Genomic DNA, 22165 nt, shown 5'->3' on the forward strand with positions numbered 1-22165 from the left:
ATAAAGTGACATTGTACACATACGCACAAGCTGATGTTATTGGTATTTTGTGCATTAGAAAAGATTTTGTGATTTATGCAGTAGAAAGTTGGTGAGAGCCTGGAGACTGAAAATGTAAATTTTTCTGTTTTTAATTTTGCTAATGGGCAGACTACAACGGCAAAACAAAAGCAATCGACTGTTCAGCAAAAAATACTTTTGAGACGTGAAAATATGGTACGATTAAACTAAGTGTGCATAAAGTTCAAAGTTCAAAATTATAAAGTATGTAAATATTTGGAAACCTTGTGATGCTTATTCTGTCAACTGAGTAGTAGTTGTTTTAAATGTGCCAGATATAGCTTTCCCCATTGCTTGATAGAACGACGTTATGCCAGCTGACCATGTCTTTGGACCATTTTATAGCTTTTTCGAAGCGTTTTATCGGTTAGTAAATCGTTTTGCACCATTGAATGTTGAAGACTTCCTCAGCAGAGCAGCTAGCTCAGGTAGGCTTCAACGAAAAGTTTCACTAGATGTCGCGTTTTAAAAGGCGACCCGTCTTTCGGCTAGCCACCTGAATATGTCATAGTCATTGATTACACCACAGGAGTGCATCTCCGTTTTATGATTAGGGAATGGTGCTGCACACATCATTTAAGGAAGGAGATTTTCTTCTTTAGTTTGTTATTTAATTTTACCTTGCTCTACTGCCCAACTGTTTTTCATTTGTGGATAACACATTCTCTTTAATCTTTTTAAGTCGATCTAGACTTCTGTTTTTATCTGGCTTCACTACGCATTTCTACAAATTTGAACTCTTGAGACTGGCAATGAATACGTAAATAGTTATTAGAGAGCAGTTTCTAAAATGCAGGGACAGGGTGGTGACAAATGTACGAAATGAAATTACTTCTAAATTTCCGATTAGTTATTCATATTCTTCGCATACGTGCATAGCTTTTCGTAAAGTTCGAAGTCATGTATTTTTAAAGATTACGTGTTATTTTTAAAGATGTTCGTGGTATAGTACTGCCAGTATTACATCAGAAAAGAAATATTATTGTTAACTGATTCTGCTAGTCATTTGTTGGTCCCTCAACTGTTTTTTTAAAGGGAAAATTATTCATTAAACGTCAACTAGTAAATTTGTTGCAATTTCTATTTCATAATAATTTAAAATCGTGGCCTTATTCTCCAAGACTGTTTACTCAGGTAATTCGCTTTTCACCTTTCTTCTCCTTAGTTTTCTCCCCATAGAGAATTTTACATTCGTATGCAGTGCGAGGATACTATTCAACCTGCACAGAGGAATTTTCTCCTGAAGAATGACGCCTTTGGATATTTATTACCTTCGAAATGCAGGAGTAAGTCATCATTGAACAAAGATTTAATTATGGCAGTTTTTAGTATTCCCCCCCTTTAAAAATCTTTCTGCTTAATCAGTTTCTACTAGTAGTTAAAAATTAGAAATTTGTCACTGCTGTGCAGCTGTTAATTTTTCAGAGGGTTTTCTTGCTTACTATATGAAGAGTAAATGCGAGTCAGTTTCCTGCAGAAAGTGTCTCGAAAGCATGCCTCTGCATAAGTTGATGCCTTCATTTCTGTTGCTTTAATTAACGAAACCAAATAAACCTTTTTGCATTATAAGGTACTAAAAATAATTTATTACATCAGAAATTGAGCCATTTATACTTTGAAAGTAAGCGTATTTTTGAATTAAAGTCATTACTTTTTTTAGAAATATCTATAATTTTATGTGTAGGGAGCTAACGAAGGAAGCATCGGAAAAATTGCATGTGAAATTTCGCAGAATTTGTAAGCGAAAGCTTTCTCATAATTCCCACTGCAACGAAAGAAATATTATTCTGTGAAGTGGAAGTCGGGAGTCACTCGCAGCGTGAAGAAAATAAAGTATAGTGGGAATTGAAAGGTGTGCGAGCTTTTTTGGGAATTTCAATCGGGAGTCCTTTTGTCTTCCACTTCAGCGGTCTGTTAAATGAGTTCAGGGACTTCGATCCAATTAAATTTTATCTTTCAGGCCTCCTGAGAGTCTGCGAAGGAAAGCAATTTTAAGAGTGTCCTTTAATGAAGTGGATGGCTTTTTCCTCATTTTTTAAATTCACTGTCCATATTTTCTAGAAATTTTTTGGAATCCGTGTAATTAAATTGAATGGTTTTTCTTTTGGCAATTTTTTTTTTTTTTTTTTTTTCATTTTTTGTTGTGCTTTACTAGTGCTTTCTGAAAATTTTTTAGAACGAAAAACTTAGATGGCTATCTATGATTTTTCGGTTTTTAATTATTGCATATATTGCTGCACTTTAAGCTAGTTTTGAAAATAATTTTGTAAAATTTATTGTTAGCCACCAGTTTAGGAAGTACTAGTTAGCGCTTTTATTGGCATATAATTTTCTACAGAACATATTTTGCTGTTATACCTTTCAGATTTTGAAGTTGTTTCTGATTCATATAATGATCATGTAATTGACAGCCATTTATATTCATCAGGTCACCAAAGCGTGTACACTTTCTGTTTTGGGGATGTTACATAGACGTATGATTTACATGCTATAAACATAACTCATGAATGACTGTGAGGATGTAAATATCAACCATAGAGGTTTTTGTCATTAAAGTTTTTTAATACTTTTTCCATTATTATTTACGGACTGAATAGTGTTTATGAACCATAAAGTTAGCCAAGGAAATATATTTGCCAACTCACAAATGAGCCAGTGAGTCGGCGACTTTTCGTGGCAGTGCATATATCAGAAAGTACGAGATATACGCGTATGTAATATCTGATAAGCAGACATATATAGATCCAGCATACATTTTAAATTAGTCTTCGTATATGCAGAATTTAGTCATTACTGATATAATTGGTTGTTATAGCCTGAGTTTTGTTTATCTGTTAAATGGACATTCGTCTATTCTTAAAGTAAATAATGCATAAATTAGTGTAAAGCACTAATACTTAAGTGTTACAGTATTAAAATTAATTATGTTATTCTGACTTTTACATAATTTATATGTCCACGATTCATGAACGACTTTAATAACTATCACTAATCTCTTTTATTCAAAGGCCTTCCCCTTAGGTAGAGAGTTCTGAAGTTCTTTGCCATAATTAAATAAATAAATAAACCTCTTTGGACGTTTTCTTTTCTTTAGTTTTCGGAATTGCCAGTGTCGAAATCAAAGTGAACAACTTAATAACCACCACTTTTTTATTGTCTGCCATAATAACAAGCAAGTTTAAAATGTTAAAAAGAAAATATCAAAATGCTTCCGTGAGCGAGCAATACAGCACGAAATTTGAAAACATTCTTTGCCAGTCTGAGTGATAAATGATTTTTCTTTGGCGTTGATGTCTGTTTAACAAATTAAGATGGTAAGCTGGCTCATAGATTTGGGAAAAATGAGGGTTCTGAGAAATGTTTCTTTCGATGTGCTGTCCCGCTTAGCTATAGCAGATGTGACAGTGGTAACTGTAACCGTATAAGGCTCCGATATGTAACTTTATCCGTATATGACTTCCAAGTGTTTAGTTCAGAGGTGATTTCGGAGTATTGGGATCTCCGTGAGAGTTTCTCCTTTTAGATGCGCTTTGTATTGCGTTCTGTTTAACGTTCTTAGTGATTTGAACTGTAATTACTGATCGTGCTGTGTGATCTGAGAACAGCTGCACGAATGCTTTTATGGAAAGTTCCTGAACTGTAAAGTGTTTCTTTTGTGAAAATAAATTTTGTCAAGCTATCTGCTGCTCTGTGTGCTTACGAACCCATACGCACGCAACAGTATTATAAAATAAATATATTATTTCCGTGAGTTACACTGACGATCCAAAATATTATGACCATCCTCACACTTTTCACTGAATTCGTCTGGAAGATGCTAAGGGGTACGGATTAAGTGGGAATGGTATTTAATTCTGCTGGAGAAGGTAAGGAATCCGACAGAACGCGTAACGAACGAGGCAGCGACCTGATCCTTGTAAAAAATTATCTACATGCTACGCAATACCATTTCTCGGGAAATAGTACTGTTGAATAAATTGCTGAGATTGTGCATAGCCGCACTAATGATCTTTTCATCTTTGCTTAAAATCCTCCCTCCAGTCTTATTAATGACCGAGATTTAGATGTCCTCACAAACAGCACTCTACCTATTTTCGTAGCCGGGGACTTCAATTTTAAATACTCAATGTGGAATGGGCGTACCACGGATACAAACGGAGTAACATTAGCAAATTTTGTTACGCATAATGGTTTAATGGATAAAAGTGCATGGCCCGTATCTGCCTACTAGATATCATTATACCCCCACCTCCGAAGTACTGGACAAAGTTATTACAAAACATGCACTTCAAAACTCATATTTTGGAGTTTTAGAAGAATTTAATTCAGATCACCTACCTGTGAAATTTACAGTACATGGATTTGAGCAAAATCAGGAAAAAAATATTAATTGGGAAAAATGCTTAATTAATCCATAAACATCAAAGGCCAAGTCTCGGCTTTCTTACTTAGCAGAAATTTGAAGGTGAAATTCACAAAAGGAATACTCGTGTCAGAAATGATATTAATGATACCACAATATTAAAGATGCACGATTCCTGCAGCACTTTGCATATTTATATACCTAACAAAATTAAAGAAAACATATAGCAGCAAAAACTTGGAGAAGAACGGGAGCTCCTTCGAATAAAAGAATAAACGGAAAAATCAGAGAAATTAATCAACTTTTGACAGATTACGGCTCCGACAAACGGGATGATTTAGTGGATAGCATGGAAAATCGCTCCGGAACCCAAATTTTCCCAGAATAGGACCATTGAATACGTCTACAGGTACTGTCTATGCAGAATAAGATATGGCTGAAGTTATGGCGCAATCTTTAGAAAACATCTTTCAACCAAACCCTAGTTTCGATCCTGATGCAGAGAAAGTCGAAGAATTTCTTGCTGAACGTCCAGAACCCACTGGGATTAATCATGTTTTTGTCACCTTCCAAAAACCTGAATATAGAAAAAGCACAAGGCTTTTATTACATTTCAAATAAAGCTGTTAAAGAACTACCCTGCAGATATATTGTTGCAATCACTAACCTTTCAAATGCATGTCTAAGTCTTAATTACTATCCACATCAGTTTAAACATTCCATTATAATTACTTTTAGAAAAGCCAAAAACCTGAATATAGAAAAAGCACAAGGCTTTGATTACATTTCAAATAAAGCTGTTAAAGAACTACCCTGCAGATATATTGTTGCAATCACTAACCTTTCAAATGCATGTCTAAGTCTTAATTACTATCCACATCAGTTTAAACATTCCATTATAATTACTTTTCTAAAGCCTTCGAAAACCCTAAAGATGCTTTATCCTACCGACCTTAAGATTACTATCCTGTGGGCAAAATTTTTGAAAGAGTGCTTCAAAAACGTCTTGTCAGCCATATTGAAAAACATAACGTACTCAGCTCTGAGCTATATGGCTTTCAAGTCACAGAACAATTCATCAGATAATTACTATTACTGAATTCATAGCTGACGCGTTCATTAAAAAAAAATACTAATAAATTCTTCCCGGATGCTTTGGTATGGAAAAGGCCTTTGATAAGTCTGGCATGCAGGGCTTCTTTATAAGCGTCACCAAGCAAAGCTTCCTATAAATTTCGTCAAACTTATTTGTTCTTCAGATCCTTTCAGGTTAAAATAGAAAATTAATTCTCAAGAAAGAAAATCTGTAGAAGTGATGTTCTTCATCTTGGATCCAAGCTTTTTTAATATCCATATAAATGGTATGTCATCTTCTTTGAACGCCAGAATAGTAAAATACGCAGACTATGCTGTTATTTTAAGTCACTCAAACTTCAACTCGCGGTAGAAAAATTTGAAATTGTTGTGAACAACATCTCTCATTGGTGCAAGATCTGGCGAATTAAATTAAATCTAAGTAAATGTAATATTATACTGTTTTGCCCGCAACGAAAAAATACTCCGGTTTCCATCAACATAAAAATTAATGATCTTCTTCCTGAAGTTAATGCACTCAAGAGCCAAAACATTATGACCACCTGTCAATAACGAGTTGGGCCACCTTTGGCGCGCAACACAGCTTCAACCCGCCTTGCCATGGATGCCACAAGTCCTTGATAAATGGCCGGAGACAGATTGTACCAGATGTTGTAGCAACGGTCACGCAAATCCGAGATATTGCGAATTGGTGGTCTTTGACCTCTGAGCTGCCGTCCCATGACATCCCAAATGTGTTAACCATGATCCGGTGAGTTAGGTGGCCAGAACATTAACTGGAGATCAGCATCATATTCCTGGAACCACTCCTACACAATTGTAGCCTTGTGACACAGAGCGTTGTCCTGTTGGAACATTCCATTTCCAGCTGGAAAAACAGAGGCCATGTAAGGGTGCAACTGGTCCGCAATGATGTTCAGATACCCTGTAGCGTTCATGGTCTGCTATACTACAACCACGGGTCCCAGAGACGCCCAAGAGAACGTCTCCCAAAGCATAATACCGGCACCACTGGCCTGTGTATGACCTACTGTGCATTGAGAGAGCAACTGTTCGCCTGGAAGACGGCGTATCCTGACGCGGCCATCGGCGTGATGAATGACAAACCGTGATTCATCTGACCAGGCAACTCTCTCCCACTGATCCATGGACCAGTCGCGATGTTCCCGGGCCCAGCACAGGCGCAGTTGGCGATGACGCTTGGTCAGCAAAGGCACACGACTGGGACGTTTGCTGCGTAGCCCCATATCCAACAGTGTCCGCTGAACAGTGTGCTCCGTTACTTTTCTACTTGGCCCTGCACTGTATTCGGCTGTCAGCTGAGCCACTGTCTGGCTCCGGTTTTGCTTCACCATGCGAGACAGTCTCCGACGACCTTTTTCTTTGACAGCGTGCAGACGTCCAACACCATGTCGTCTACTGCTGGTTTCACCGTCATTTATCCACTTTTCATACGTACTAACAACTGTAGATCGCGAACAACCCACGAGTCGTGCAGTTTGGAAATACTTGTTTCGAGCCTTCGAGCCATTACAATCTGCCCTCTATCAAAGTCGCTTAGATCCTCAGCCTTTCCCATCACACACAGAAGTAAGTGAAAGAATGATTCTTCAGACTCTCCAGCAGCAGTTAAATAACACTTCCACCTGATCACGTCCAACGCCACGTCATCCAGGTGCGTTCATCGCAAAATGTAGGGCTGGTCATAATGTTTTGGCTCTTGAGTGTAGAGTAAAATATCTTGGAATATATTTTGATCCGCAAGTGCTGTTTAAAGTACAAACCGACTATGTATTACGAAAAGAAATTGCTGCAAAAAGTGCTTTAATTCCGATACTTGGCAGGAATTCAAAATTATGCATCAGAATTAAACGTAAAAAATCTATCTGATCCTCATTCAGCCAACTTTGCTTTATGCAGTACCACCCCGGGCCAACAGTATGGAAAACTTGATGTGTTTCAAAAGAAACTGTTGCAAATGATTATCAACGTCCCGCGATTTATGAGAAACTGGCATATCCTTAAAGAACTTTAAAATCCTTAATATCCATGACCAAATCTTGACAAGTCGCAATATTTTTGAAAAAATGTGAAATTCAGAGTATTCGCGCATAAGAAAACTTGTAGATTATGATCCAACCTTAGAAAATGCTGCAAAAACACCCAGATCAATTCATTATGACCCAAAATGGTAAATATGCAAATTTAAAAATAATAATTTGTGTAATCTTTTTTTTTTTTTTTTTTCCTTATTATTCTTATCTATGTAATTTTATTAGTTTACCTGTTAAAGCAGATATTGACTTTTTTATTTCTGACTTTTTCTTTTTTTATTATTTAAATAGAATAAGAAACTGACTATATTATGTATAGTGTGACTTTGACTATTTTGTGACTATATAGTGAGACTATATTTCTCTGTGTGTAACATGCGTGGAAAAACAGGCTATAGACTTTCTTTTACAATGCCTGACATAGCAAGAATTATAGACTTTGTCATCTTTTACTGTAAATGATTCATCATTACCCTATATCTTTTCAGTTATCCGTATATGTGCAACGTGCATTCCACTTCTGTTGATAAAGTGATCCTCAATAACTTCATGAAAACTGCATGTCAGTTCCCCGTGTTATTCAGATTCTCCTCCACTTAAACAGCTTATTCATTGATGATATCGAAGAAAGCTTCTGTTTCGTGTCACCAGATGAAGGCACAAGCACAGTATTCCTTGCTTCATCGGTGGAGCGCGTAGCGCTCTTTATTGTGTATGTTACCATCGATTTAATTGCACGCTTTAAGGGATTATTGGTAAGAGCTAAAATTAGCTATATGCCAATTGATTCATCCAAGATCCAAGGTAAGGAATCAATCATTCTTGCACTTACTTTTGCGACTGATGGAAAGGCTGCTGATCTAAGCGAATTTGATAGAAGGCAGATTGCAATGGCCCGAATACTCGGGACAAGTATCTCCGACACTGCAGTACTGATAGATGTTTCAGGAACTGCCTTTGTTAGTATTCATGCAAAGTGGATACGGTGCAACCAGCAGTAGATGCCAAGTTGTTGGAGATCCACGCGTTATAAAATAAATAAAATAAAATAAAAAGAGTTGGAGACTGTCCCTCTTGGTACAGCAAAATCGGCGCCAGACACTGACTTAGTTGACAGCCCAATACAATACAAATGTAAGTGCAAATGTTTCAGAAACGCAGTTCAACGGACTGCGTTGAATAGGAGATTGTGCAGCAGACGTCCCTCTCGTGTGCCTCTCTTGACCAAACGTCATTGTCAACTACGCCTACAGTGTGCCTGGGAACATCGAGAGTGGACCATAGATAAGTGTCTGGTCGGATGAGATACAGTTTCTCATTCATCATGTCGATGGTTGTATCAGGGTACGCCGTCTTCCAGGCGAACAGCTGCTATTTCCTGTACAGCTGGTCATTACACAGGCTTGTGGTGGCGGTATTGAGGAACGTTTTTATGAGCGACTTTGGGACCCTTAGTTGTGGTAGAAGAGATCATAAAAGCTGCGGACTATCTGAACGTAACTGCGGACCAGTTGCACCCTTACATTGCGTTTCTCTTCCCAACTAGAAATGGAATCTTCAAGCAGGACAATGCCCCATGTCATAAGGCTCGAATTATCTTGGAGTGGTTCGAGGAGCGTAAGGATGAATTCGAATTTATATCTGGCCACCTAACTCGCCGGATCTAAACCTGATAGTTTGTTGGTTGTTTAGAGTTTTTTGGCACAGAACCGATGGGGGTTATGTTGCGCCAGACAAGAGGTTGTGATAAACCTGATAGAGTGCATGGGATATCACGGAGCGGCAGCTCATAGCTCAAACACCACCGTGTCAGAATACGTCGACTTTGCGTGACCGCTGCGTAGGCGCAACCTGTTTCCAATCATGTACCAAGTGCTTGTGGCATCTATGCTAAGGCGAGATGCAGCTGTTTTGCAGGCGAAAGGTCGCGCAACGCGTTATGACTAGGTGGTCGTAATGTTTTCTTATGTAATGGTTCTTCAGTGCATGTTATTAAAGTTATAAATTAAGAATTACATTTATTAATTTCAAGTCGCGTAGTTTGTTTTTTGGTTTCAATTAGAAAGGTGAAGATCTCATGGAACGTCAAGTGAAACGCTTTAAAAATTGGGTGTTGCCGAGCCGTGTGAAGGATTAATTTTAGGTTTACGTAAAATTTCTTGTGTCGCGTGCATTGACATTTATACATTGCGTGGTCAGTAAATGCTTTATAGTATAACGTGACGGGATGGCTCCCAAAGTAATATTGATAATTTGTTCCGTTTTTCTTCCGGAGAAGAAATTGTATTCTTTTTTTTCTTTGAATTTCTTTCAGACATATATAGCAAAACTATCTATTAATGTATTTTCTTACCATAGCACTCTCGTTATTTTAGTAAAATTTTCCCGTGCTTTTAATATTTGATGCTGTATATCAAAAATAAACCGATAAAAATATAATTTTCTTGATCCTCGATTTTTCTCACTTCAGTAGTTCCTTTTCGCACATTTTCATACCTTTTACGTTATTAGGGATCTGTTTTGGTAACCACTAAGTAGGATAAGCTCTATACTTTGCACCAAAATCGTAACGTCATTAAATTCTTCAGCACGTTCAAGTACTAGTGGTGGTATTTTCTATATGATAGTGCACAGTTAATCAGGATTTCATATCAGCTATTTTACAGAAACTATTAATAACTTTATTGAAAGATAAAATATGCTGAAAATGTTCTTTGATGATGAAGGTATTATGTTACATAAGACGTGCTCCCGATAAACAGAAAAAGTCATTAATTTAATATGCGGTACTTGGATTGCTAGAACCTGTAATGTACCCGTTAACGGTTAATATAGTAAAAAGGAAGCTGTAGATGTTTATTGTTTGATATGTGTAAATAATAGCCCCCTACCCCCCTGGGGGTTATGTTATTCATATGAAATATAGAAAGTTACGTATACGGAAGATTACTGATATAAGTAAATCAGTTTTAATCGGTATACTGTTAATTTCTTTATTTTTCAATTTATTCAGTCATGAAAAATTTTAATTGATATATTAATTCATCGGACTTTGATTTCCTTTTATATACTCGCATTCATTCATTGAGCATGAAAAATAAGCTACTGGTTAAAGAAAGGTTTTAGTTTCATTTTCAGTATAGTATACGGGGAAAATAAATAAAAACTGCCATTTTAAAATTTTGTAAAGAATTTATTCCAAAAATAATATGTATTAATTTTTTTTATTACGCTTATATTAAAAAAAATAATAGAGAATTTATAAAATGTTTAATGTAAATTTATCGTGATTGTGTAAGGAATTAGGTAGGTATTTTCGATTTTAGATGATAAAGGTTTTCTGAAGAATTTTCGATTTGTTCCCTGCGTAGACAGTAAAGTAAAAATGTTTAATGATTTATTTTAATAAATATAATTTTCCTGAATATTGAAGTAATGTAAAAAATGCTAATTTTTGAATTATTCATGCAATATTCTTTGATTAGAGAACAAAGAAATTATACCGATTTTATCTTGATTTATTTATTCCTATGTAGAATTTATTAATTTATAATTTTATCAAAATGGTTTATAAATAATCAGTTGTCGATGATAAGCGTATGTTTTGCCGTGCATTACGTGCGAGGCCTCTAAATGTCGGGAGCGCTTTTCGTTTTTACAACATGCGCATGCGCCCGCTTTTCTCGCGCATAGAAGCCGGCTTGACCTTGCCCAATCGACCAATTTCGTCGCCACTCTCGCCAATCTAGCACACTCCTGAAGCCAACTTTTCGACAGCTGGAGGGAAGAGAGAACGACGTGCTGTCAAGTTGCACTCTCTGCCGATCTCGGAGACGCTGCAGTGTGTTGGTGTCGGTCTGTGGAAGTGGTTCGTTGACCTGCGGAAGTTGAGCTCGGTACAACATCGATTGCTTGGAATTCATACTAATAATGCACTTTCCTTCGAGATTGAAGTGATTGGACGGCTTCGCAAAATAAGTCCCGCTTCGGTGAGCAACTGTTCTTATTTATTTTTCTTATTTAACTTTCATTTAAACCGGGCTGTATAGCATGCGTTGATATGCAAGTTCATAAGGCACAATGTTTTTGTTCGGACCGTGATATGTATCTTGGGATCACGTTGCCCAGAAAAGTGAAGTTCATGAATCGAAAATTTGAAGAAATTGACAAAATTAAAAGCTTTATTTATAGTGGGCATATGAACAAGATTCTAAAGAATATGATTCTTTTTTGTTATGTGGGTGGGAGGGAAGACCGTCTTCAGAATTTTAGTTGATGATTTTTTTATCTCATTTTAAATATGATATTATAAATTTTTTATACGATTTTTACATCCTTATGTTCATATGCAGATTAATAGTTGAACTGAAGTTTTTGAAAACAACACTGGTATTCTTATATGTGGTCTTTGATCTCAGATTCATCAAAAATATTCTATTTCAGTGGATTATAATTAGTAATGAAAGCAGAAACCTTTTCTGTGGTAAAATGTTTTGTATTGAATGTCATGTTTATCCCTTTATTGTTATCATTTGCTGTATGCCATCATTTTATTTTTGTACGAGTCTTATGCTTTTTGTCTCTATATGCATGAACAAAGAACATAAATTGCAATCGGAGGAAAACAGTTAACAGATAAAAAAATTTTGAAGTTCTCTTTTCAAATGTAAAGCAAAAATGAAAACGACCTAGTTTTCATCTCCATTACCATAGATGTCCTTTGGTTGTCGGATTATAATGGTGGCCTGCTATTATTTTCTCTTGAAACATTCTTAATACGATATTCCGACATATCCATTGCTGTCATCAGAAAAAATTTATTGCCTCGAGAATTCTTTAAATTTTTCCTTTTGTGCTAATGACCATCTTATATTCCTTGAAAAAATATGGCCGTGTATAATCTTCATTAATGTTTTGGCTAATAATTATTAATGTAAGTAATAAAAGAAATGATTGACAAAAATTTTTTTTTAATATTTTCCCATATTTATTGTTTTAAAATGATAAAAATCCAAGTGCCTTTACTTTTCAGTAGAGAAAACCAATAAATGCAAAGTTTTGATGTCAGTATTTTAAAATACATTATAACTAATGACTATGTAGTTAAAATAAGGAAACATCAGTGATTGTTGGATATTCAGTTTCTGTTGGTTGAGGAGATTATGATGTTTTTACCTGTGTATAAATTAAGACATAAAAGCATGTCAGAAAGTCCTGCATATAAGATCATATATTTGAGTTTCGCCATAATTAATGCAGTTTGAGCAGACAGGTATCCTTTTACAAAATTATTGTGTAACTTTTATAATTGTATATAAGAAAGATAATAATGAGAAGATGAGCTTCAAGGTTATTTGTTGATCTTTTAATACAGTTTCTGTGATATTTTGCATAAAATGTGGAGGAGAGAGGAACCACACTATGTTATTAATTTTGAATATTTGAATTCACTCATGTCCACAAAATCCACTGCAGACTGAAAAATTTGTTTATCACATATGTTTTTTTTTTTTTTTTTTTAAAATTATTTTGAAAGGAATGACTCTTCTTTGATGTTACTTTTGGCTTTTAGCATAATAAATTGCATATTTAATTGTAGCATAATCCCACAAAAATTAAAGATATGTGATTTTCAAGGTTATTAATGATGACTTGAAATGTAAATTTGGCCTGAAAAAAGACGTATGCTTCTCTGTTAATCTTGGGGGGGGGGGTACTTGTTAAAAGATGTGTAGATCAATGAGATTTAACATACACAAAAGAAGCATTGTTATTAACGTAATTTCTGAAATTACATTTTAGAAATTTAAAACAGAAATTGTATTGTTGTGTGTGTATATGTTCGTAAAGGATTGCATGCACACAGAGCTGATGATAGCTTGATAAAATAATTTTTACCAAAAGTATGTGATTTTCAAGACAGTTCTGGAACTTTCCTCATGCAGCTCTTTCTTCTCAGTATCACAAAGCACAATCAGAAGTTACACTTTAAATTACTAAGAACATTAAACACAACACAATGCAAAATGTGTTTAAAGAGTGAAGTTTTAGAAGAGTGAACTCGAAATTACTGGAAGGCATATGAGAGCTGGATATGGTTACAGTTACATATAGGGATCAATTACAATACCAATTAGTTATACAGGGACCGGACTCAAATCTCGACAAATTTTTAACAAGTTGGCAACTTTTGGCATTTTCTTGCCAAATTGGTGAAAAATTTTTGTCGCCAAAACCGTCGCCTGCTTGGTGAAGCCATTTATTTCAGATTTCGACTTCGTCCTGTGCTCTTATTTTCGTTCATCCTTTTCTATTCGTCTCTTTTGAGCATTTCATGTCACATTTTACGAAAAATACGATAATTTCACATATTATTTCACTATAATTATTTACATACATAAAATATTACAGTTTTACATATTATTTCACTATAATTGTTTACATATATACAAAATTCATACCAGTATTTTAAAGAAATAAGTAAGTCATTTCTAGTTATATTGTACCTACAAATTTAGAAGCTTGTGAATGAGCACACAGAAAGCACATACACAAATAGAGTTAATATAGTTAAAGAAAAGAATTCCAGTCTCTAACACCAAACATAGTGAAGCCTACCAGTGGCTGAGCAGTAAAGTGGCTAAACACTGGTAGTTCTGACCTGGGTTCGATTGAAGGCGAACCTGTTGACTGCACCAGTGTTTTTGAGGTTTTTCCAAGTGTACCATGTATACTAGTCAGTTACCCTTAGAAAGTTCTCCATGAAGGCATTCCTGTTCTTAGGTAGCCTTATAGTGCTTTGCTATAATCGATTAAACCAAACATTACAAACCAGATACCATGGAATTTTTCAGGAATACTTTGTGTGTGAATATTAAGTAATATCAGCTTGTGATGAGTTCCATGTTTCAATTCTTTTTTAGCAATATTTTTTTTTAATGGGAGGGATTGAGAGCGGCATACTAATTTTAGTACTTTGTTACGGTGGTACTAAAAAGTGTTTAAGAAGAGAAATTGCATATAAATTTGCCTTTCTAGAATTATAAAATTTTAATATAGTTAAGAAATTTTCAAGAATTCTTAGAACAAATATAGTTCGACCGCACCATGAGCGCAAACACGCATCTGCCATTTAGACAGAATTATTCTCAAAATAGGGTTTAAGAAAGGGGACTTCTTTCCCTTGAGCATATTAGTTCTCTTTTTCTAAAGATGAGAAGACTTTCACGTGCCATCAAGTAATAAAGCCCCTTTTAGACGAGTCTAGATGTTGGCAGAATGCTAGCCAGGGTTGCTTTGGAGACGGTCGAGCTATACCGTGTTTACTCGCTAATAGTCGCATCTCCGTTTTAAAGTGGAAAAATCGTCTAAAGTGTACTATATTGTGTAGTAGATTTTCCTGCATAATATAGTCACACCTATACCTTTCGCAATGAAAAATTGCCAAAAAAAAGTGCGACTATTACGCAAGTTAACACTGTAATTGCTTCATTAAAAAGTGATGGTCAGTTTAGTGTAAATGAAACAAAAATTGATGTGAATTTTCTGTTGAAATATTTGTGAATTATAATAGAGATTTTTCGATGAATGCTGAAATAAAAAAACACATTCTACACTGGTGAAATAAATTAAGAGAATTTGCATATTTTATAGAATTTCATGAAAAGAACTAAAGGAAAAACCACTGCTTCTAGGTAAAACTGCGAAATCTTGTACGGCAAATACATAAGCGTATACGTGTGTATAGGCGGAGCCAGCAGAAAAACAGGCTTTATAAGCGCATGGAGGGTAAGATGAAGTGCGTTCGCTAGCGCACCTCGGCGAATTTCTTGGTTTATCTTGCAGCAATCGGTTAAATTAACATCGGAACAGAAGAATGAGTAACCACTAACGTTTAGATGATAGAATAACGTGGCGAATTGTGGGGAGGCTAGAGGCAGGCCAATCGCAAGTCCAGATATGCAGAGAGTTTAATTTAACGACTAGCGTCGCGTGTAACTTATGGAAACAGTTTCAGGATACTGCATCCATCGAGATAAAGCGTGGGCAAGATCGTTCAAGAGCCACGACGGCCAGAGAAGATCACTATTTGTACATTTTAGTGAGGTTTAACAGAGGAGCTACAGCTTCTCGGGACCGGTATGCAGCCACAGAAACCCGTGTAAAAGGGGTGACTGTTTCCAAAAGACTGAACGAGAGAGGGTTGTTTGCCAGAAGACCGGCTGTTTGCATCCCGCTCACGTCTACGGACAGGACAGTCCGATTAGCATGGTGCAGGCAGCATAGTGATTGGAGTACGGAGCAATGGGCGACCGTTCTGTTCACCGACGAGTCCCGTTTTAGTCTAAACACCGATTCTCGCCGTACTATCGTATGAAGAGAGTCAGAGACCCGCTATCTACTCTCCAATGTCTGCGAAATCAACAATTATGGTGGTGGTGGTATAATGGTCTGGGCAGGTATCATGTTGGATGGCCCCACATCTTTGACAGAGGCTCTATGACTAGTGTGAGGTATAGGAATAAGGTCTTGGAGCCATATGTTCGGCTTTTACGAGGTACCGTGGGCTCCGAGTTCATCTTACAGGACAATAACGCGAGGCCACATAGAGCTCTTCTGGTCGACGAATTTTTGGAGAGTGAGGATATTCCCGGATGGATTGGCCAGTCAGGTCTCTAGGGAGGGCAATTGCAACTCGCAACCCCCTCCGAGAACCATCCAGGAACTGAAAACAGCGTTGCTGAATGAGTGGGACCATTTGCCACAGGCACTGATAAACTGCCTTATTTGCAATATGACATCACGCTTCGAGGCCTTAATGGCTGTAAGATGGGACCATACCCCCTATTAACCCATTTCTTTTGTGTCTTCTGCAATCGCTGTTTCAGACCTTCAGACTCCCATGAGTGTTACACATGAACATATGTGTCTATTATAATTATTGAATATTTATTTTGTTTGTATTATATCAACCTATGTTCACACCAAATTTTATTAAAATCTGTCCAGTAGTTCTGGAGATCGTAGATCAAATATGAAAATTCTCTTAATTTATTTCACCAGTGTGCATGAAAGCTGAATTTTATTGGACGGCAGTTTAAAATATTCCTACCCAAAATTCGAGTTTAAATTTCATGGTGAAGTGTGATCATAAACGTTATATATATATATATATATATGTTGTGTGATCTTTAATTCACTTAGTGCGAAATCAAGTTATATATATTATATTACCAATAAAGAATAAGAGCAAAATTGTTTTCTTATTTGATTTTGTAAGAAATCGTAACATATAATAAATTTTTATTGAGCATATTAAACTAAACGATGAGCTCATCATTGCTAAAATATTCGGTTTATGTCAGTCATTGCTTAAGTCACAAAGTGACCGATTAAGTTGTCATTTGCTAGTGAACTTGTTTGATTATAGTTTAAAATATGCCATTTATTGAACCATCTATTTGTATATTTGTTTATTATATTTCTTTCGTCGTATTATCATTCCAATTCAATCATTCCAATCTAAATTCCAATTCGAAATAATAATGCCAAGGCATAGGAAATGCATGAAAATTTGCGTCAGTAGTTCTTGTTTTCGTTCTAAATACAGTTTTGGGAAAAACTAAGTGCTTTCGATGCGGAAAGTCAGATCCCCGAGGCCATTTCGTGCGACACTATCATTTCTGGAAGGAGGTAATTGCTTATCTAGCAGTGACGACATCCTGTACGTCTGCCAGCAGAGTCGGTACCTTGAATCTTGCTTCCTGAGCTGTCAATCCTTGCCGCTCTCTTGGTTTACTTCGTCATATCCGAGCAGGAAAGTGAGTGTCATTTGGTTTTCCTCTTGGGATGGGAGATATCGAAATTCTGAGGTTCTGCCAACTGTTGCACTTGAAATTTTAGTTTTATGAAATATGTTTAATTTTGTTTTTTAACTCGACAAAATTCGGACGCAGATTGTACTTATTTTTAGAAACTGGCTAATTAGCTTCATTTAACAGCGTGTTAAGAGTATTTCTAATGTTAAGATCTTTCTTTGTGGAAACGCTTCATTTATTTTAATAATAAACAAATGGCTGAAATATAATAACCTGAAGTATATTATATATACTTTTCGGCGGTTCTTTCTACAGCGGATAATTCTGACGATATTTTGGACTGTTTTCTGGTACCTTTTCTCAGGGTATCCGGAGGGACAGAACTCACTTTTCCATGTTGGTCTGCTAACAGCCTTGATGCCGTACATGGAATTTCTCAGCATGATCAGACGACTGGAGTCTGGATTGAGATATCCAGGAGAAGAATAAATGGGCGAATATTCTTCACAGAAACAATAAATTCATTTCTGTGAAATCGTTTACTAGGGAAATTTCAGGGAGAACGAAATTAATAATGCCTGGATTCAACAAGACGTCGCGAACGTGCATGCAGTCAATCCGTGAAGCTACTCCAAGGGGTTATCGGAGATTGAATCATTTCTAATTGTTGCCACATCATTCTGCATATTTAAGATTTTCCAGATTTTCACTTCTGGATTTATGCAAAAAGTAATGTGTATCGAGGAAAGCCACAGATTCTGGGAACTTCAAACTGCTGTTCGCGATTTCAGTAAGAACAGTCTACATAAACAATATGTGACGGTCTTTCAGAACATGAAGAAATGAGTGCAGACATATCTGGATGTTCATGTGGACCGTTTCCGTTAACAACTCTACGGGTTAGTCGATGTTAAGTACAAGTATGACGAGTATATGTATATATATATAAGATTTTTGTTAGAGCAGGATATATGAAAAATGCCTTCGCTTTCAATGGAAATCCGAACCTTCCGATTGATTGCCAGTTGGACATGCTTCCAGTTATACCTCGAAGGCATGCGTAAAACAGGGAGAAAATACCTTACGTTCTTCCCACTTAAAGAGTGACTGGGAAGGCTGTGACCTAATCGCCAAATTCTGGCGGTGAGAAATTATCATGCACCACCTTTTAGTTTGGGCACCTTTCTACAGCCAGTAGGATTTTTATCGGAGCAAGAAACATGAAAAATGGGTAGTGACTTTGTTGGGATTCGAACTTAAGACCACCCAACTGCTAGCCGGCTGTTCCTCCATTTACATGACGAAAGCACGCGATAAAGAGGGAGAAAATTCGATGTCTGTTCAATGATCGTTTGTTTTAATTGTAGGGGAAAAAAGTATTGGTAACTTAGTTTGTAGCAAAAATTAACATTTGATGCCGTATCAGTTGGTTCCAACAGCTATTTATTCGTAGTTTAACCTTAAGCCGAAATAATGTTTTCTTCTTCCTGTTTTATTCTTCTGTAAAATTTTGATTTTTTATACATAAATATCACAGAGCATTGAAATAAAGTAGTAATGTTATTCAATACGATTCAGATATTTTATCTTGTAACTATAAGATGTAGACGAGAAATTTAAAGTTAATTTATACTTCTGTTTCGCTGAATTTTGTTTAGTAGCTTCACTAAAAGTGAAACTAGTTAAAGGTAAGAAAAAAAAAAACTTTCATATTTTACTTCTCATGTTAGAGTTGCGCCTTTTGTTGGGGAAAGGGAAAAAAAAAAAAAAAAAAAAGGTTTCTTTCGCGTTACAGGTGTTAAAACTTTTCATGTGTATTCGCGTTCAGCACTAAAATTCTGGAAAAGTCGGAATCACATGTGTGCAGTTCAACGAACCGGATCTAGGATGAGAAACATAAGCTCAAAAGTTAATATGCAAAGAAAGAAGAGTATTGGCCACTTGTATGCTGTCTTGTTTTGAGAAATGTTTCTGGTTGTATAGCTGTCGAACGTAAAATTCTGTGTGAAGGAAGGCATAACATGTTTGGAAATATCGCATCGCCTTTTCTTAGGGTTTTATAAATTGATTTTTATATAGATAATTTAAATGTAAATTGTCAGTTCAGTAGTAGTTTGCGTATAAGACACATGTTTGGGAAAAGAAACTTGGTGATGAATTTACAATTATGTTTGGGGAAAAGGGATCTGTTTTTCATGAGTAAATTTATTATGCATTTCTTCGGAAAGGATTTTTACCGGTTATTTAAGTATTTTGCATGTAGCATTTTATGCTTAATAAAGGCCGCCACAAATTAGAAAATATGTTTTAGTTAGCTCGCTTAGAAGCTTTGATGTTTAGGTAGTGAAACCACCTGAATTGTGAATGAAGGGTAAACAATTTGAATAATCAGGTTGAAATTTGCGGTTGGTGGTGTCTTATGATTGGAAAGTGGCTTGGCATATTTATGAGAAAAATGCTATCTCGATGTGCTTGTTTTTGACGCTGGTTAAGGATATTTTTAAAATTACGCATCTCCAAGACACATTTTTTTTTTTTTTTAACCTGAATGCTGTGGAATCATTCTTTTGAAAGAAGGGCAAGGCACTGTTATCCTTTCGATACTTCAGTAGATTTTATGCTGTTTCTTTTCGGGCATTCTGTAAAGTATGAAAATTACAACAATTATTACATTGTACACTGAAGTGACAAAAGTCATGGGATACCTCCTAATATTTTGTCGGTCTTCCTTTTGCCCGGCGAAGTGCTGCAACTCGACGTGGCATGGACTCAACAAGTCGTTGGAAGTCCCCTGCAGGAATATTGAGCCATGCTGCCTTTATAGAAGTCCATAATTGTGAAAGTGTTGACGGTGCAGGGTTTTGGGCACGAACTGACCTCTCGATGATGTCCCATAAATGTTCGATGGGATTCATGTCGGGCGATCTAGGTGGCCAGATCATTCGCTGGAATTGTCCAGAATGTTCTTCTAACCAATCGCGAACAATTGTGGCCCGGTGACATGGCGCATTGTCATCCATAAAAATACCATCGTTGTTTGAGTACGTGAAGTCCATGAATGGCTGTATATGATCTCCAAGTAGCTGAAGGTATCCACTTCCAGTCAATGATCGGTTCAGTTGCACCAGAGAACCGAGTCCATGCCATGTAAAAACAGCCCAGATCATTATGGAACCACCACCAGCTTGAATAGTGCCTTGTTGACAACTTGGGCTTCGTGGGGTCTGCGCCACACTCGAACCCTACCATCAGCTCTTACCAACTAAAATCGTGACTCATCTGACCAAGCCACGGTTTTCCATTCGTTTAGGGACCAACCGATATGCTCACGAGCCCACGAGAGTCGCTGCAGGCGATGTCGTGCTGTCAGTAAAGGCACTCGAGTCGGTCTTCTGCTGGCATAGCCCAAGGAAGACAAATTTCGCCGCACTGTCTTATCGGACACGTCCCTCGTACGTCCCACATTGATTTCTGCGGTTATTTGACGCAGTGTTGCTTGTCTGTGAACATTGACAACTCTACGCAGACGTCGCTGGTCTCGGTCGTTAAGTGCAGGCGGTCGGCCACTGCGCTGTCCATGGTGGGATGTTATGCCTGAAATTAGATACTCTCGGCACACTGTGGATATCGGGATGTTGAATTCCCTAACGATATCCGAAATGGAATGACCCATGCGTCTAGCTCTAACTACCATTCCGCGTTCAAAGTGTTAATTCTCGTCGTGCGGACATAATCACGTCAAAGCCTTTTCACATGAATAACTTGAACACAAATGAAAGTCCTGCCAAAGCACTTCGCATTTATACATTTTCTACGCGATACTACTGCCATCTGTATATTTGCATATTGCTATCCCATGACTTTTGTCACTTCAGTGTATATGGGAAGAATTACTTGAAAATATGTCCGCTGTTGAACTTTGATTATGCATTAGAAAAAGCGGTCATTTGCATGTGGAATTGTGCCGTAGGTATTTCAGTGATAGGTCGCTAAGTTCTATACCTGGCTGAGATCAGCTGACTTGAGCTGCGTTCAGTCTGAGTCAGTGCTAACTACTAGTCATTCTTTGGGGAACAAAGATGGAATTTGCGGAAGTGATGTGTAATCGTACTGCCTTAAAGCTGCGGGATCGCTCACAAAAGATTTATGAAGTTTATTTTTTAGCGCGGAAACGCGATCTTCATGAAGGTACTTAAACCGTTAAAAGTCCGACTAGAACTTTCATTTGCTGTATTAATCATAGCAATAAGCTGAATCTTTGCGCAGCGATCCCTGGCATTAAAAAACACGTACTTTTATAATGGTTTCATATTTCAAATCAAAAGCGGACCTCTACGGAGGTGCCGAACATTGATCAGCCTACAGGCACCGACTCTTTTACACAAAGCACAAATAGTAAAATTTCCCGCTTGGAGCTGCATTGTTTTACTGCCATGGTATTGAAGGAATTTTGATGCCCTATGCCCCATTCATTGGCTTGTCGCCGGCTATTGCAGGTTTGATTTGTTTTTTGACGAGAGGACTTAAGGAGAAAATACAATGTACCTCGCCCGCTCTCCTCACACCCTTGCGGGGAAGGAGAAAGGTTTCAGATTTTAAATTACGTCCAAAGGGGCGTTTTTTTAACATTTTGTCTGTTGCCTTTATTTATTATGTATCACGTTCATCGAACTTAAACCATAAAATTCAGTTCAAGAACAATATCGCAAAGTTGTTTTAAATTGAGCATATCTTTAGAATTTCCGATACAGAGTCTCGCGCGCTGGAGATAAAAA

General features: G+C 36.8%; 1 protein-coding gene across 2 annotated transcripts in view; it reads left to right on the top strand.

Moving 5' to 3' along the window:
• Nucleotides 1-22165, top strand: part of LOC118193160 (phosphatidylinositol 4-kinase beta-like) — a 177382-nt gene that overhangs the window by 26715 nt on the left and 128502 nt on the right. The window contains exon 1 of one of the 2 annotated variants that reach the window (XM_085816666.1): nt 11338-11561. The exons of the other annotated variant lie outside the window; for it this stretch is intronic. The gene's annotated coding sequence lies outside the window, so the exon portion shown is untranslated. Of the gene's footprint in view, nt 1-11337; nt 11562-22165 lie in introns of those variants that run through there. 2 annotated transcript variants of the gene reach the window in all.

The sequence above is a fragment of the Stegodyphus dumicola genome, chromosome 1 (assembly GCF_044657685.1).
Source record: "Stegodyphus dumicola isolate Sdum_Otavi_A_Nest chromosome 1, ASM4465768v1".
NCBI lineage: Eukaryota > Metazoa > Arthropoda > Arachnida > Araneae > Eresidae > Stegodyphus > Stegodyphus dumicola.